The sequence below is a fragment of the Hakea prostrata genome, chromosome 1, assembly GCF_041222555.1.
Source record: "Hakea prostrata isolate BN-2017 chromosome 1, UWA_Hpros_2, whole genome shotgun sequence".
Lineage (NCBI taxonomy): Eukaryota > Viridiplantae > Streptophyta > Magnoliopsida > Proteales > Proteaceae > Hakea > Hakea prostrata.
In genome coordinates, this window is record NC_142600.1 from 62,259,071 (window position 1) to 62,278,548 (window position 19,478).

Here is a 19,478-nt window from a genome sequence, read left to right on the forward strand (position 1 = left end):
ACTCTTTTACTCTAATTATTTTGGTATCATTTTCCACACTCTAATATTGTTTTGAGATCCTTTTGAGATACATCCTTTGTTTATTCTTTTAATTACTTTAATAAAATGATTATTTCTTGCTCATGATTATACCTATGTCGGAGGATGATTGTTGAGACTTGATCTTCGGGGTTTTGGATCAGACATCCGGGTATTGCAGTTAGTGTACTGGCTGGGGGGATGCGACAAGTAACCTCAACCGAGGTGTCTGTTGGACCCCCATTCCTTAACCCGATGATCATCCACATATGTTGGGCGAATGCCTCTCATGTCTCCTCATGGCACTCAAGCCATCTTTTGGATGCCTCATGAGCCCAACCCTAACATATGCAACCCTGCCATTGCATGATGACAGTGGGCCTGCTTGATGCTTACAAGATCCAACCACTGTCACCATGGGTCACTCAGCTTTAATACGCCTAACGAAAGGGTAGTAGCACTCAAGGGTTTCCTATCCGATACATCTAGACACTTATCGACCATGCCTTTAATACGTCTAAATGAATGTGAAGTCTCCAAGGTAATGAGTGAACTCACAACCCTAGTCGGTATAAAGTATAAGTGGACGGTATCTTACCATCCAATCCAAACACATCATTTTCACAATCATCATCCAAGTAATTTGAATAGTAAATAACATAAACATCACATTTGTGCAAAGTCTCACGCAATTCATAATAATTATACAACATCAATATAAATGAGAATTTAGAATAAGTTAAATACACAAGATATGGAAATGTATTTTCTCACAATATAATAATCAGTAATAAAAATCAAATTAACTACACGATATATGAAAATGCATCCCTCTCCTGTTAATGACAATAATAAACTCCAATGTCCAAGAATTCCACCAATTGAGGGTGCAAAGGCCCAAATTAAGCCTAGAAACATGAATCTCAAAATGGATATTAATCGGGGATCAACTAGGGTCAAAGGGGCCAAAACACACCTAGACCAGGGGGAATTGGATGGGCCTCCCAAGGCCAATCTACCGCCCACCCTAGGGCTATGACCAAAACTCCCCGATTTCTACTTCATTTTGAAACTACCTCAAAAGGGAGTTTTGGGGTCTTCAATAGAACAATATTAGGGTCCCCAAAACACCTTTCAATCATCCCAACAAGTCCCTAAACAAAAAAACCCCAATTTGGCTCTCAAAGAGTCGCCTGCAAGCATCGCAAAGAGGTCCAATTGGTCTCAAATGGGTGGAAATGGGGCCGTCAAACACTCAATATTGGTTGGGAGACTTAAATGAAGCTCAACTAACATTCAATTCATCCAACATTCACAACAACCATGTTTATTACAAAGTCTCATCATAAATAAACCAAGAGAGAAGTTGTAAACAATGTTTTTAGTCTCCTTACCTCAACACATGATCCTCTTCGAATCTTGTGCTTTGGCACTGCCAAATGAGTGAGAATCATTCAAATCTCAATTTCTTCCTCTCTCCCATGTTCTCAACCTCCCGCTAGCATAAACAATGCATCTATAAGGTGAGAGAACCATAAAATTGGGTTTTAAACTCGAATTCCAAAAACTGTCCTGCACATATGTAGGGGCGGTCGATCCAGCCGTGCAACCTGCCCCAATTGACCAACCCTCTATCTCCTTTATGCGAATGCTGATTTTGATGGGTTTCAGAGGGTAGAAAGCTCACTTCAAGGCCTAATCATTGATATAATTAATCTTGACATTTGAGTCCTGAAGCATCAATTTTTGAGTATGACAAAATATCATCCTTATGCCTTCCGGACGGACTTTCTCTCTCCTTCTAAACTCCATTAGAGTGGCCGAGTCTTCTTCGTGGTCATCAACTTCCATAGGTTCAATTTCCAAATCTCCAGGTTCAACTCGAATGGTCCATAGTTGTCATCTACTCGAGCTTCAGGTCGCGGTCCTGAAACCAATGGGTTAATGGATCTTACAAGACTAGTCTTCTTTCTTTTGTAGGGCATGTGACTCTAGCCACAGTAAATGTGTAGCACTGAAGTTGAATCCACGTTAGTAAGCAGGCGATCCTGAGACACTAACTAGAAGAAGCTGTAGAACCAGTTGGCTTCCATAATATCAAATCCTTGCCTCTGGTCTGTGATGGGAGAGGGTTAGCTCTGATTTTCTTATAGGTGTACGTCTTCTGGGAGGTAGTCGTTGAAACCTCTTATCCACCTCGATCCATCCTCTGAAACAAAGGAATTTAAGGTATCTACCTCCTGCATTTCGGTATTTGTGTCAACGTGAGGGAGTGAAGCAGACCCAAGTTATCCAACCAATTGTCCCACCAAAATAAAATGTTGTTGCCATTACCCACCATCGATTGACAATGATCCTTCATATTAATTTCATCTCGGCTCTGCAGATGGCCTTCCACAAAGGGGAGTCTGCTATGACTTCTGAATGGGCAGTCACATCTATTTAGAGCCATCTTTCTCCTTAAGAATGGACGCCCACGTAGAGTTCTTGTTCAAGTAACCCAAGCAAGCGTCATGATGAATGTTTCATTCATCCATTTAAAGTTTTTAATGCCTAACCCACCTTCACTTTTAAGATCTGCAAAGGCACTTCCAACTAACCAATTGGGTTTTCTATTTATCTTGGAAGGAAAGAATCTCCAATTTGTCTTGGATAGAATGATGAGAAAATTATCCATGTGGAAAGCGTCTAATCTCTCTTTTGCAGGAAGGGAAGTCCTAATCAAATCAGTCATTCAACCACAATCCATCTACCTCATGCAATGCCTCAAATTCCCACAAACTTTGTGCTCCCAAATTGACTCTATCTGCCAACGTTTCTGGCTTGGAAACCCGGCAAAGAAAAAGCATCTGACCCTTATCTCATGGAATCAATGCTGTAAACCAAAAGACCAAGGAGGTCTTGGGTTCAAAAAAAGTGCCAAAATGAACGAAGCATTATTGCTCAAACAAGGGTGGAGAATGTTAGTAGAAGAAGAGTCCTTGTGGGCCAGGGTTCTGAAGGCAAAATACTTCCCAAAAACATCTCCATTTGATCCAAAAACAAAAAAGAAGAAAGGATCGTGGACGTGGAACAGTATATGTGCCATTTTGCCAACCCTACAACAGCTGGTGATGAGACGGGTGAACAATGGGAAAAACACTTCTTTCTAGTTTGACCCATGGATTACAACCACCACAAATCATCTTGTTGGGGATCCGCAAGTAGGTCCCTGGCCAATCAACTCATCAGTAGAGAGTGTACTCAACTCACAGGCCTACAGAAACAGGGAGTACTCTATCCATCTTTCTCTCTCTCCTAACTTAATGTTAACCACAGGACAAGATACTTGGATCTCACTTGTGGCTTCTAGTGGGGCCCTAACAACCTAATTGGCAGGAGAAGCACTATAGAATATGAGTCCTACCACAAATATTTTGGGGAGCAAGACATGGTGGAAACTTCTGTGGAAATTACCAATACACCCGAAGTTTAAGATCTTCTTCTGGGGATTATTAAATGAAGGGTTACCTCTAGCCACAACATTAACACCTTGGATGGATACTTCACCACTGTGTAGGCTATGCAACCAGACCAATGAAACTTATTGGCACTTATTCATTTCTTGTGAATGGACCAAAAGAGTATGGGCTGCAGGATCATGTCGGGACTCGTAACAGACAAATATCATAGCACAATCATAATCCATTCTTGACCTATGTGAAACTATGACTCGAGCTTGGGGAATGGATAAAGCAACAACAAAATGGACAATGTCGGTCTTCATCATCACGTGCTACTTTCTATGGAAGGAAAGGAATAATGCTACTTTCTCGAAGAAAGGGCCAAATTGTGAAAATATATTTCAAGCAACTTCTAAATGGGTCAGGGAGCTCCAACTTGAACCACCTCAGAGGGCGGATCCAACCCATACCCAACAGATTTTAGAAAGGACTCATGAAAGTACAACTATCTGCATTTGCAATTACAATAATACTTGTCATTTACCCATGTTACTATGTGCAAGCATATGCAATCCAGAACTAGACAGGGCGGCGTGGAGTGTAGGGATCATATGGAATGGGAAAATACAACATCTAAATAAAGGAATTATCAACAAAGGGACAAAGGTACATGCCACAATACAGGGGATACTAGAAGGACTCAAGGTGGCGGATCAACACAAAGTCAAACTAAAGGAGATTTGGTCCAATGAAGAAAACTTAGCCAACTTCTACCCTGAGATGAGGACTTTAAATTGGCCTCTAAATCTTATACCCTTGTTGCTTGTTCTAAAAAATTGTATTAAGACCCATATTACCTTTGTTTAAGTCCCCTACCCTCCAGAAAACATTTGCATGCATAGTTAATTTAGCTCATACAAACTATAGTATGCATGTATGTAGTAACTATGTTGCTTAAGTTTTTATAAAAACTTCTTTTACTATCAAAAAAAAAAAAAATTGGGTTTTCTATTTCTAGTCAATATCTCCCCATATGAAGGCCTGTTGAGTTTAATGATGAAAATCACTTTATCTTTGTTTAAGTTCAAATTTTGAATTTGGTGGATCCCACTTAGTGTTAAACATGGGTAGGTGTTTGGTATCATTAAGAGGGCCTTGGGAGAGGTAAATGGAGTGAGAAAAAGAGAGTTTCTAGTGACTTCTAAAGTGGGTTTTGTTCAAAAACGGGATTAAGCTTTAGTGAGTCTTCTTCTTCTTGTGGTTTTGCAAGAAAAGTGTTTTCTTCTCTCTTGTATTCTCTCCCATTGCAACTCCATTGAAGCTTGAGCTTAGATTGAAAGGTTTTCTTCAAGGGTTTAAGGTGGAAGGGTATTCTAAGGAGGTTTGAATGGTTATGTGACCGGTTGAGGTAACATTGTATCACACTCAAATCTTATACTACTTTGAAGATTAAAATAGTGAAATTCCTCCCTGTGCAAGTAACTAATCTTGAATATTTCGGGTTAGTGAACCACGTAAAATTCTTGTGTGTTGTTTGCATTTCTCTTTCATTCTTGTGGTGGTTTGTTGTTTATTTGCTTTGTGATTGTCTTTCAACTTATTTGCACAAGATCCTTGTTTTATTTTGTTCATTTGGGTGATTTGTTTAATTACCCAGTTCCTTGGATTGGGTCTTATCTTCTACAAGGCCCGAGTTGCCTTTTCCACTTTACCGAGGACTTCGTTAGGCATTTTATTTGTCTGCACGGCATGGTATAAGGCATCGTGGAGGCCACTGACTTAGCCAAAACAATCTTTCCAGCACGAGATAGAGTGTTCACTTTCCACTTTGAGAGACTTTCGTTTAACTTTTGAGAGAATACAAGTATAATTACCTTTTCTTTCTCCTCCATACCTTATAGAAATCTCCAAATAACGACCTACTGTAATGGATTGAGAGGAAGGATAACATAAAACATTTTTGCAAAATAAGAAGAAAGAAAAATTATAAAATATTAAAATAAAAACCCAAGTATGGATTCTTGTGGAAATGAAGAAAAAAATAATCAAAAATACAACATAACTGATTAAAGATGTAAAAACAAAAGGTAGTTTCACCATTTAAATTAAATATCAGATGAAAAAGACAGTACAATTTCACCTTTGTTTTTTTGGTTGAAAGAAAACATTACAATAAGACTAATTCATGTAACAGGTAAAAAAATTGTAGAGGTTAATATCCCTCCAGCCAGTTCTGAAACGATGCTTGGAGCATTTTTTTTACCAGATTGGTCAGCCAGTTGTGGATGTATTGGAATGGGTGAATGTGCGCGTCCTTTATCAACTGCTTAAGTAGGAGTAGGTCCTCTGTCAGGTTTTCGGGCCACATTTTCTTTGGCTTCGGTACAGAGTTCTTGAAATCCAAGAAATTGAACCATATAGCTGTTAAGTTGATGTTTGTCCGCCAGCATGCTTGAGTCCTTCTGTGATCCCTTTCAGGACCAACGCTATTTGTGAACCAGTACGCATATAACCTAATTTCACGATCCCTTTGTGAGCTGCATCTACTACACCCCCAACAGTAAACTACCCAATTGTTGCTTTCATTACGAATCTTGCACACATTAAGATTGTATTACTTTGTGTTGTAAATATGTTTAAAACTTTATATAAATATTTATTTTAATTGTGTCTTTTATCAATGGTTTTATTTAGTCCCACATCGGGTTGAGAGGATTTGATTATGTGGTTTATATATAGTAAGAACCATGTATTATTAATTTGCCTGAACCCTATAGTGACCCTGACTTGGGACTTGGGACTTGGGACTTGGGACTTGGGACTTGGGTCTTGGGCTTTGATCCGGAAGGCCCAGTTTGTCATGGGCTATTCTGGAAAGCCCACTACTGGGTGAATACGTGGAGATGCCTTACCCTTTCACCCAAAGCCTTTGGGGCTCTATATAAACTCAATTTCGTGCTCATTCTTGACACACAGAATTTCTCCTCCTCTCTCTCTCTCTCTCTCTCTCTCCCAATTATTCTCATTAGCGGCAGGTGAACATAACCTAATTATACCTTGAGTAAACCTTTCTAGGGTGCAACCTTAAAGGTTTGGGCTGACTGATCTTGGGGTGAAGACACTTTTAGAACCCGTATTGCACAATTTGGGGTGTCTAAATACCTTAAAGAAAGTACTTCATGTACGTTTCAGCTCTAAAGGAGTATTGTGATTACAACAACAGTTACGGGTGTGCGTGCGAGATCCCTCAAAGTGTCTATATTTCCTAAAGCCATATAAATACACTGTTTAAGTGAATCAGTGGTTTGCAGAGTAAAGTTTCCCCTTGCATTCCAACTACTGATGGAGGTGAGATCATATCTCTAACCCATTTAGCTACAAAGTCCAGAACCCTATTAGGATAAGGACTCGCTTCTGAGTAAGATAACTTCATTATGTAAAAACCATCTATGCTTAGCCCCATCACAATGTATAGGTTTTTCTAGGTTTGACTTGAAAAATAGACTTAAACATAGGTGCAACAAATTGTTTTGAGCAGTATGAAGCACTAAGGGGCTCCTGCCCATTTATGCTTAGCCCCATCACAATGTATAAAAAGATGCCAAGCTGACTCCGCGCATCCACCACCACATAGCAAACAATTATTCTGAATTGTCGTCCATTTTGACCTACACTTAACAAATGCCAAAAGAACATTTTGAGTCTCAGGTGATATGTAGTTAAAAAAAGAATTTCCACCATGTAGATGTAGCATTCAATGAGCTACCATATTGTCTCCCTTCCAGGATCAAGGGCCTAGTTCCATAGACAGATTTCGATTCATCGTTGACGATGATTTGGATCAGTGCCTTGAGAGCGAATTAATGTATTGTAAGCTAGTTTCGTGGTAAAAGCACCATTCCGAGAAATCAAAGAGATCCAAGAATCGTTATTTATAGATCTAGAGAGACACGTTATTTATAAGTTGACCTATTGTTAGGTTAAAAGTTTGATTAATCTCAAGATTTAGTAGAGATCTCTACTTTCTACCACTTCAGCCAGCTTTGAATGCCATGGTTGAAACATGGTTTGGACCTCCCCAATCCGATGATCCACAGTTGTATGAACCAAAGGATGAAACCAGAAAGTGGTGTCATGGCCATTTCCCACTTTCTTGAAGATCATACCTACAAGATGAGGAAGATTTTTGTCTTAAACTATTCCAAGTTAGAGCCACATTTTTTTGCTACATTAGGATAAAAAAATTGAATTGTTAGGAAAATATTTACCTTTTAAACATTTTTCCCAAATTGAATCAAGTACATTGAGTAGTCTCCACCATTGCTTAACCAATAGAGAAATGTTTATGTGCTCCATCTTCTTGAAACCAAGACCACCAATTACCTTTACAACATTTATCCTAAGCAATTAGAGTTAGGTGCTTACCTTCTTTGGAATTACTGAACCAAAATTGCTGACAAATGGAGTCCATCTTCCTGCAAATGGTTCTAGAAAACATTGTAAATTTCATATGGTAAATTTGGAGTGCCTGAAGAATAGATTGTAGAAGCAGAACCCTCCCAGCAAAAGACAGAGACTTGGCCCTCTACCCTGCCAATTTGGCCGTGAATTTATTTAGCATTGGTTCCAAACATTTGGTTTTGGCACAAGGGGGTAGACAAGTGGGCTCCTAGATACACAACATTCGGTTTCATCTCATTGATACTCAGGATGCCAAAAAGTTTGGCTCGATCAAGAGCCTAGATATTTCTATTGAAAAAAGCCTCACTTTTCTCCAAGCTAATCACCTGTCCAATGATATTACCAAAAAAAATTCTAATATTGATTTGATCACATAGACATCATCAACGCTAGCTCGGCAAAAGAGAAAAGTATCATCATCAATAAAATAAAGGTGGGAGATATCTAGGGCACTCTTATAAATTTTAATACCTCTAAAAGCATCAACATTTCTAAAGGCTGCAATTAACGTGAAAGGATCTCCATGATTATTAGAAAGAAATAGGGGTTGAGAGGGCACACTTGTCTAAGTCCACGAGAAGCAGTAAACCAAGAGTATGGTGCTCCATTTAACTTCACCAAGAAAGAAGTGGTAGAAACCAAGGCCCCTAACGAGATCACACCACTTTCCATCAAAACCTAAGCAAGCAAGCAATTTAAGTAGAACACCCCATTCAACTCTATCATAAGCCTTAGCCATGTCTAATTTTAAAGCAATAAACCCTACTTGGCTCCAGTTTTGAACATAAAATGAAAATTTTCCTATGCAATCAATATATTATCAATGATTTGTCTTTTAGGCACAAACACCCCTTGGAATGGGGATGTCACTTCAAGAAGGAAATGTTTGAGCCTTGCTGCAATGATTTTAGAACAAAATTTTATACGTAACATTATATAAGCTAATAGGCCTAAAATCAACAACTACAGAAACATTATCCTTCTTAGGGATGAAACACAAAAGGTATGGTTAATACCAAATGACAAAGAAGCAGTGTGAAAAAAAAAAAACCATGAACAAAATTACTCAAATCAGGTGAATCATGTCCCAACATTTGTGAAAAAGGCAATCAGCCTGGAAATCATCAAATCCAAGAGCTTTGAAAGCACCAATAGCAAAAACGGCATTCCTAGTTTCATCCACTAAAGGGGCAAAAGATAAGTAAGAATTGCTACTAAGAGATGAAATTGCTGGGAAGTGGTCATCAATAAGGGGAGTGGGATGGTAGGGTTGGAGGAGGTATACAAATTACTCATAAAGTTAGCAAAAATTTTTACTAGGTTTAGCCACATAATCATTCTCCAACACAATGAAGTCAATTTCCCTTTGTTTCACATGGATTCTAGAGGCCAAATGGTAGAATTTCTATCACCATCCTAAATGAATTGCATTCGGGACTTCTAGAACCAGAACATCTCTTATGCAGTATACAACCATTGTAAACAAGCCAATCAGGATTATTAGATTTCTCAAGAACATCCAATTCCACTTCCATACTCTCACACAAGTTACGAATGTTGCCAAAATTTTCAACATTCCAAATCCTAAGGAAACGAGACAAGTTAGATAGGTTAGACAAAATAGATTCACCTATCTTCTAAAACAAATTTGTATCATTGAAAAAATCCAGATGGCACTGCCAAGCACATTGGTAGTGAAAAAGTTTTCTACCTGTCATGACAAAAGCCTTAGTATTAACAAGTAGAGGGTTGTGATCAAATCCAATGGAAGGTAAGATGGTAAGATTCATATTTGAAAAGAGAGCCAAGGTTAGGGGGCATGCAAAAGCATTATATGATCAATGGCCTCCATGGTTAGATCCGGTTGTTGCTTGTGGTTGGACCAAATGAATTGTGAGCCATGGCCATGGATAACAGATAACTTGATTGAAATCGCCCAGAATTTGGGGAAGTTCAGATTCTATAAGAAAGGCACACCTGGTGAGTTGGAAAGTACTTTGTAGACCTAAATCAAAAAGGGCCTTGGGTTCAAGAAGCTCTGTATTAATGAGGTGTTTAACATGAAGGTGGTGTAGGGTTTCCTTCAATGAAGTTCTTTTTGGACTGATGGTTAAAAGCAAGACGGAAGGTCGAGATTTCGATCTCGACCGTTGGCAGCACAGTAAATGTGTAGCACTGAAGTTGAATCCACGTTAGTAAGCAGGCGATCCTGAGACACTAACTAGAAGAAGCTGTAGAACCAGTTGGCTTCCATAATATCAAATCCTTGCCTCTGGTCTGTGATGGGAGAGGGTTAGCTCTGATTTTCTTATAGGTGTACGTCTTCTGGGAGGTAGTCGTTGAAACCTCTTATCCACCTCGATCCATCCTCTGAAACAAAGGAATTTAAGGTATCTACCTCCTGCATTTCGGTATTTGTGTCAACGTGAGGGAGTGAAGCAGACCCAAGTTATCCAACCAATTGTCCCACCAAAATAAAATGTTGTTGCCATTACCCACCATCGATTGACAATGATCCTTCATATTAATTTCATCTCGGCTCTGCAGATGGCCTTCCACAAAGGGGAGTCTGCTATGACTTCTGAATGGGCAGTCACATCTATTTAGAGCCATCTTTCTCCTTAAGAATGGACGCCCACGTAGAGTTCTTGTTCAAGTAACCCAAGCAAGCGTCATGATGAATGTTTCATTCATCCATTTAAAGTTTTTAATGCCTAACCCACCTTCACTTTTAAGATCTGCAAAGGCACTTCCAACTAACCAATTGGGTTTTCTATTTATCTTGGAAGGAAAAAATCTCCAATTTGTCTTGGATAGAATGATGAGAAAATTATCCATGTGGAAAGCGTCTAATCTCTCTTTTGCAGGAAGGGAAGTCCTAATCAAATCAGTCATTCAACCACAATCCATCTACCTCATGCAATGCCTCAAATTCCCACAAACTTTGTGCTCCCAAATTGACTCTATCTGCCAACGTTTCTGGCTTGGAAACCCGGCAAAGAAAAAGCATCTGACCCTTATCTCATGGAATCAATGCTGTAAACCAAAAGACCAAGGAGGTCTTGGGTTCAAAAAAAGTGCCAACATGAACGAAGCATTATTGCTCAAACAAGCGTGGAGAATGTTAGTAGAAGAAGAGTCCTTGTGGGCCAGGGTTCTGAAGGAAAAATACTTCCCAAAAACATCTCCCTTTGATCCAAAAACAAAAAAGAAGAAAGGATCGTGGACGTGGAACAGTATATGTGCCATTTTGCCAACCCTACAACAGCTGGTGATGAGACGGGTGAACAATGGGAAAAACACTTCTTTCTAGTTTGACCCATGGATTACAACCACCACAAATCATCTTGTTGGGGATCCGCAAGTAGGTCCCTGGCCAATCAACTCATCAAGAGAGAGTGTACTCAACTCACAGGCCTACAGAAACAGGGAGTACTCTATCCATCTTTCTCTCTCTCCTAACTTAATGTTAACCACAGGACAAGATACTTGGATCTCACTTGTGGCTTCTAGTGGGGCCCTAACAACCTATTTGGCAGGAGAAGCACTATAGAATATGAGTCCAACCACAAATATTTTGGGGAGCAAGACATGGTGGAAACTTCTGTGGAAATTACCAATACACCCGAAGTTTAAGATCTTCTTCTGGGGATTATTAAATGAAGGGTTACCTCTAGCCACAACATTAACACCTTGGATGGATACTTCACCACTGTGTAGGCTATGCAACCAGACCAATGAAACTTATTGGCACTTATTCATTTCTTGTGAATGGACCAAAAGAGTATGGGCTGCAGGACTGTCGGGACTCAGAACAGCAAATATCATAGCACAATCATAATCCATTCTTGACCTATGTGAAACTATGACTCGAGCTTGGGGAATGGATAAAGCAACAACAAAATGGACAATGTCGGTCTTCATCATCACGTGCTACTTTCTATGGAAGGAAAGGAATAATGCTACTTTCTCGAAGAAAGGGCCAAATTGTGAAAATATACTTCAAGCAACTTCTAAATGGGTCAGGGAGCTCCAACTTGAACCACCTCAGAGGGCGGATCCAACCCATACCCAACAGATTTTAGAAAGGACTCATGAAAGTACAACTATCTGCATTTGCAATTACAATAATACTTGTCATTTACCCATGTTACTATGTGCAAGCATATGCAATCCAGAACTAGACAGGGCGGCGTGGAGTGTAGGGATCATATGGAATGGGAAAATACAACATCTAAATAAAGGAATTATCAACAAAGGGACAAAGGTACATGCCACAATACAGGGGATACTAGAAGGACTCAAGGTGGCGGATCAACACAAAGTCAAACTAAAGGAGATTTGGTCCAATGAAGAAAACTTAGCCAACTTCTACCCTGAGATGAGGACTTTAAATTGGCCTCTAAATCTTATACCCTTGTTGCTTGTTCTAAAAAATTGTATTAAGACCCATATTACCTTTGTTTAAGTCCCCTACCCTCCAGAAAACATTTGCATGCATAGTTAATTTAGCTCATACAAACTATAGTATGCATGTATGTAGTAACTATGTTGCTTAAGTTTTTATAAAAACTTCTTTTACTATCAAAAAAAAAAATAATAATTGGGTTTTCTATTTCTAGTCAATATCTCTCCATATGAAGGCCTGTTGAGTTTAATGATGAAAATCACTTTATCTTTGTTTAAGTTCAAATTTTGAATTTGGTGGGTCCCACTTAGTGTTAAACATGGGTAGGTGTTTGGTATCATTAAGAGGGCCTTGGGAGAGGTAAATGGAGTGAGAAAAAGAGAGTTTCTAGTGACTTCTAAAGTGGGTTTTGTTCAAAAACGGGATTAAGCTTTAGTGAGTCTTCTTCTTCTTGTGGTTTTGCAAGAAAAGTGTTTTCTTCTCTCTTGTATTCTCTCCCATTGCAACTCCATTGAAGCTTGAGCTTAGATTGAAAGGTTTTCTTCAAGGGTTTAAGGTGGAAGGGTATTCTAAGGAGGTTTGAATGGTTATGTGACCGGTTGAGGTAACATTGAATCACACTCAAATCTTATACTATTTTGAAGATTAAAATAGTGAAATTCCTCCCCGTGCAAGTAACTAATCTTGAATATTTCGGGTTAGTGAACCACGTAAAATTCTTGTGTGTTGTTTGCATTTCTCTTTCATTCTTGTGGTGGTTTGTTGTTTATTTGCTTTGTGATTGTCTTTCAACTTATTTGCACAAGATCCTTGTTTTATTTTGTTCATTTGGGTGATTTGTTTAATTACCCAGTTCCTTGGATTGGGTCTTGTCTTCTACAAGGCCCGAGTTGCCTTTTCCACTTTACCGAGGACTTCGTTAGGCATTTTATTTGTCTGCACGGCATGGTATAAGGCATCGTGGAGGCCACTGACTTAGCCAAAACAATCTTTCCAGCACGAGATAGAGTGTTCACTTTCCACTTTGAGAGACTTTCGTTTAACTTTTGAGAGAATACAAGTATAATTACCTTTTCTTTCTCCTCCATACCTTATAGAAATCTCCAAATAACGACCTACTGTAATGGATTGAGAGGAAGGATAATATAAAACATTTTTGCAAAATAAGAAGAAAGAAAAATTATAAAATAAAATAAAAACCCAAGTATGGATTCTTGTGGAAATGAAGAAAAAAATAATCAAAAATACAACATAACTGATTAAAGATGTAAAAACAAAAGGTAGTTTCACCATTTAAATTAAATATCAGATGAAAAAGGCAGTACAATTTCACCTTTGTTTTTTTGGTTGAAAGAAAACATTACAATAAGACTAATTCATGTAACAGGTAAAAAAATTGTAGAGGTTAATATCCCTCCAGCCAGTTCTGAAACGATGCTTGGAGCATTTTGTTTACCAGATTGGTCAGCCAGTTGTGGATGTATTGGAATGGGTGAATGTGCGCGTCCTTTATCAACTGCTTAAGTAGGAGTAGGTCCTCTGTCAGGTTTTCGGGCCACATTTTCTTTGGCTTCGGTACAGAGTTCTTGAAATCCAAGAAATTGAACCATATAGCTGTTAAGTTGATGTTTGTCTGGCCAGCATGCTTGAGTCCTTCAGTGATCCCTTTCAGGACCAACGCTATTTGTGAATCAGTACGCATATAACCTAATTTCACGATCCCTTTGTGAGCTGCATCTACTACACCCCCAACAGTAAACTACCCAATTGTTGCTTTCATTACGAATCTTGCACACATTAAGATTGTATTACTTTGTGTTGTAAATATGTTTAAAACTTTATACAAATATTTATTTTAATTGTGTCTTTTATCAATGGTTTTATTTAGTACCACATCGGGTTGAGAGGATTTGATTATGTGGTTTATATATAGTAAGAACCATGTATTATTAATTTTCCTGAACCCTATAGTGACCCTGACTTGGGACTTGGGACTTGGGACTTGGGCTTTGATCCGGAAGGCCCAGTTTGTCATGGGCTATTCTGGAAAGCCCACTACTTGGTGAATACGTGGAGATGCCTTACCCTTTCACCCACAGCCTTTGGGGCTCTATATAAACTCAATTTCGTGCTCATTCATGACACACAGAATTTCTCCTCCTCTCTCTCTCTCTCTCTCTCTCTCTCCCAATTATTCTATTAAGCAGCAGTGAACATAACCTAATTATACCTTGAGTAAACCTTTCTAGGGTGCAACCTTAAAGGTTTGGGCTGACTGATCTTGGGGTGAAGACACTTTTAGAACCCGTATTGCACAATTTGGGGTGTCTAAATACCTTAAAGAAAGTACTTCATGTACGTTTCAGTTCTAAAGGAGTATTGTGATTACAACAACAGTTCTGGTGTGCGTGCAGATCCCTCAAAGTGTCTATATTTCCTAAAGCCATATAAATACACTGTTTAAGTGAATCAGTGGTTTGCAGAGTAAAGTTTCCCCTTGCATTCCAACTACTGGTGGAGGTGAGATCATATCTCTAACCCATTTAGCCACAAAGTCCAGAACCCTGTTAGGATAAGGACCTGCTTTACAGAAGATAACTTCATTATGTAAAAACCATCTATGCTTAGCCCCATCACAATGTATAGGTTTTTCTAGGTTTGACTTGAAAAATAGACTTAAACATAGGTGCAACAAATTGTTTTGAGCAGTATGAAGCACTAAGGGGCTCCTGCCCATTTATGCTTAGCCCCATCACAATGTATAAAAAGATGCCAAGCTGACTCCGCGCATCCACCACCACATAGCAAACAATTATTCTGAATTGTCGTCCATTTTGACCTACACTTAACAAATGCCAAAAGAACATTTTGAGTCTCAGGTGATATGTAGTTAAAAAAAGAATTTCCACCATGTAGATGTAGCATTCAATGAGCTACCATATTGTCTCCCTTCCAGGATCAAGGGCCTAGTTCCATAGACAGATTTCGAATCATCGTTGACGATGATTTGGATCAGTGCCTTGAGAGCGAATTAATGTATTGTAAGCTAGTTTCGTGGTAAAAGCACCATTCTGAGAAATCAAAGAGATCCAAGAATCGTTATTTATAGATCTAGAGAGACACGTTATTTATAAGTTGACCTATTGTTAGGTTAAAAGTTTGATTAATCTCAAGATTTAGTAGAGATCTCTACTTTCTACCACTTCAGCCAGCTTTGAATGCCATGGTTGAAACATGGTTTGGACCTCCCCAATCCGATGATCCACAGTTGTATGAACCAAAGGATGAAACCAGAAAGTGGTGTCATGGCCATTTCCCACTTTCTTGAAGATCATACCTACAAGATGAGGAAGATTTTTGTCTTAAACTATTCCAAGTTAGAGCCACATTTTTTTGCTACATTAGGATAAAAAAATTGAATTGTTAGGAAAATATTTACCTTTTAAACATTTTTCCCAAATTGAATCAAGTACATTGAGTAGTCTCCACCATTGCTTAACCAATAGAGAAATGTTTATGTGCTCCATCTTCTTGAAACCAAGACCACCAATTACCTTTACAACATTTATCCTAAGCAATTAGAGTTAGGTGCTTACCTTCTTTGGAATTACTGAACCAAAATTGCTGACAAATGGAGTCCATCTTCCTGCAAATGGTTCTAGAAAACATTGTAAATTTCATATGGTAAATTTGGAGTGCCTGAAGAATAGATTGTAGAAGCGAGAACCCTCCCGACCAAAAGACAGAGACTTGGCCCTCTACCCTGCCAATTTGGCCGTGAATTTATTTAGCATTGGTTCCAAACATTTGGTTTTGGCACAAGGGGGTAGACAAGTGGGCTCCTAGATACACAACATTCGGTTTCATCTCATTGATACTCAGGATGCCAAAAAGTTTGGCTCGATCAAGAGCCTAGATATTTCTATTGAAAAAAGCCTCACTTTTCTCCAAGCTAATCACCTGTCCAATGATATTACCAAAAAAAATTCTAATATTGATTTGATCACATAGACATCATCAACGCTAGCTCGGCAAAAGAGAAAAGTATCATCATCAATAAAATAAAGGTGGGAGATATCTAGGGCACTCTTATAAATTTTAATACCTCTAAAAGCATCAACATTTCTAAAGGCTGCAATTAACGTGAAAGGATCTCCATGATTATTAGAAAGAAATAGGGGTTGAGAGGGCACACTTGTCTAAGTCCACGAGAAGCAGTAAACCAAGAGTATGGTGCTCCATTTAACTTCACCAAGAAAGAAGTGGTAGAAACCAAGGCCCCTAACGAGATCACACCACTTTCCATCAAAACCTAAGCAAGCAAGCAATTTAAGTAGAACACCCCATTCAACTCTATCATAAGCCTTAGCCATGTCTAATTTTAAAGCAATAAACCCTACTTGGCTCCAGTTTTGAACATAAAATGAAAATTTTCCTATGCAATCAATATATTATCAATGATTTGTCTTTTAGGCACAAACACCCCATGGAATGGGGATGTCACTTCAAGAAGGAAATGTTTGAGCCTTGCTACAATGATTTTAGAACAAAATTTTATACGTAACATTATATAAGCTAATATGCCTAAAATCAACAACTACAGAAACATTATCCTTCTTAGGGATGAAACACAAAAGGTATGGTTAATACCAAATGACAAAGAAGCAGTGTGAAAAAAAAAAACCATGAACAAAATTACTCAAATCAGGTGAATCATGTCCCAACATTTGTGAAAAAGGCAATCAGCTTGGAAATCATCAAATCCAAGAGCTTTGAAAGCACCAAAGCAAAAACGGCATTCCTAGTTTCATCCACTAAAGGGGCAAAAGATAAGTAAGAATTGCTACTAAGAGATGAAATTGCTGGGAAGTGGTCATCAATAAGGGGAGTGGGATGGTAGGGTTGGAGGAGGTATACAAATTACTCATAAAGTTAGCAAAAATTTTTGCTAGGTTTAGCCACATAATCATTCTCCAACACAATGAAGTCAATTTCCCTTTGTTTCACATGGATTCTAGAGGCCAAATGGTAGAATTTCTATCACCATCCTAAATGAATTGCATTCGGGACTTCTAGAACCAGAACATCTCTTATGCAGTATACAACCATTGTAAACAAGCCAATCAGGATTATTAGATTTCTCAAGAACAATCCAATTCCACTTCCATACTCTCACACAAGTTACGAATGTTGCCAAAATTTTCAACATTCCAAATCCTAAGGAAACCAAACAAGTTAGATAGGTTAGACAAAATAGATTCACCTATCTTCTAAAACAAATTTGTATCATTGAAAAAATCCAGATGGCACTGCCAAGCACATTGGTAGTGAAAAAGTTTTCTACCTGTCATGACAAAAGCCTTAGTATTAACAAGTAGAGGGTTGTGATCAAATCCAATGGAAGGTAAGATGGTAAGATTCATATTTGAAAAGAGAGCCAAGGTTAGGGGGCATGCAAAAGCATTATATGATCAATGGCCTCCATGGTTAGATCCGGTTGTTGCTTGTGGTTGGACCAAATGAATTGTGAGCCATGGCCATGGATAGCAGATAACTTCATTGAAATCGCCCAGAATTATGAAGGGGTCAGTCAGAGAGGAAGGGCCCTGATATAGAGAATTCCAGCACATTTTCTATCAGTATACTTAGGGGAAGCAGAGACAAATACAACCACAAAACACACCCCAGACCCAGACCATTTGCTTGCCACATAGTATTGAGACGAGAAAAGAATTTGAGGATTATGGGAAGTCGAGAAAGAACCCCGAAACCCCCATTGAACCCTTTGAGACCTAAACTTGGGGGTCCAAACAGAGACATGAAATTAATGAAGGTTCCACTAAGGTTTTTTATTTATTTATTTTCTTTACAACATCAACTTTGTTTACAACGAAGTTCACATATAAACAAAAGATCAAGGTAGTGTTTTTCACATAAGTTCTCCAACCTGCTAAGGGTAAACTTCTCATTGATGCATCCACCACTGTAACCAACTAGTAGGGATTAGAGAAGAAAAGGCTTTTATAGCCACATAGATGACATGCAACAAAAAACACAATGCAACTAGAGAACACAGTCAGAAGGTTAGTATAAGCTTGGATACACATGGAGATTACTAGGGTACACCTAAGTACACAAATAGAGCAGATAGCTAGACAGAAACATATAATCTAGTTAGCATTAAGAAACAAAAGATTAAGATAATGAAGTAAACTAACTTAGTATTCTACGGAACCAGAAGAGAAGAAAAGACCAGATGGCAAGGCAAGCTAAAGCAAAGAGATCAAAGAACCACAAAAAGTGCCATGTGGGAGTCACTTGATTCTCCATAAGTGGTTGTTCCATCGCAGGCCTTGCAGGGTAGAACGTTGTCGCCAGAAACAGATTGGGGAAAGTTTGACCCAAATGGTTAAGGATTCTAGAAGCTAACATCACCACGAATTTGGTCAAGCAAGGTATCAGGATCAGAATGATTAAGAAGAGATGAAGGGAGTCAACAAAGTTCTTATAGGAAATTAAGCCATAGGGTCAAAAGGTTGAACCAAAAGAGAGTTGGTTCTTTTGCGCTTGCAAGACTTAAAGTTAAAATGACTTATCAAATTAACTAAATTTAAATTTTATTTAAACCCACTCATAAATTTGAATTTTATTTAAACTCTAGTTTATTGGATAACCGTTGGATTACTTAAATGCCACATGGCACAATCCTAAGAGGGAATTACAGAGGGTGTAGATCCATGGGATTCATAAATGCGTAACTTTCACTCCAGACAGTTGTTGACCACGAATTGCATGGGGGCCACAAGATTAGGGTAATGTGATTTATATTTTAAAATATTTTATTATTTTTTACATGTGAGATCCACATAATTTGTGGTTGTAACGTCATCGTGCTCTCCGTTAAGAAAGATGATCCACAGTCAATAAACATGACCTTCTTTCCTTAAAAGTCCTTGATATTTAGTAGAGCTCACCACCACTTTGTTTAATGAAAATCAAAGATGAGACTTCTAAGAAAAGAATGAGAATAAATAAAAATAAATAAATATAGGATATACAGAAAATTTTCTTATAAGAAATTATTATTTTTTTAAGTGATTTGACCAAGCCAATTAATCATTTTTCCCTAAAATATTCAAATAATACAT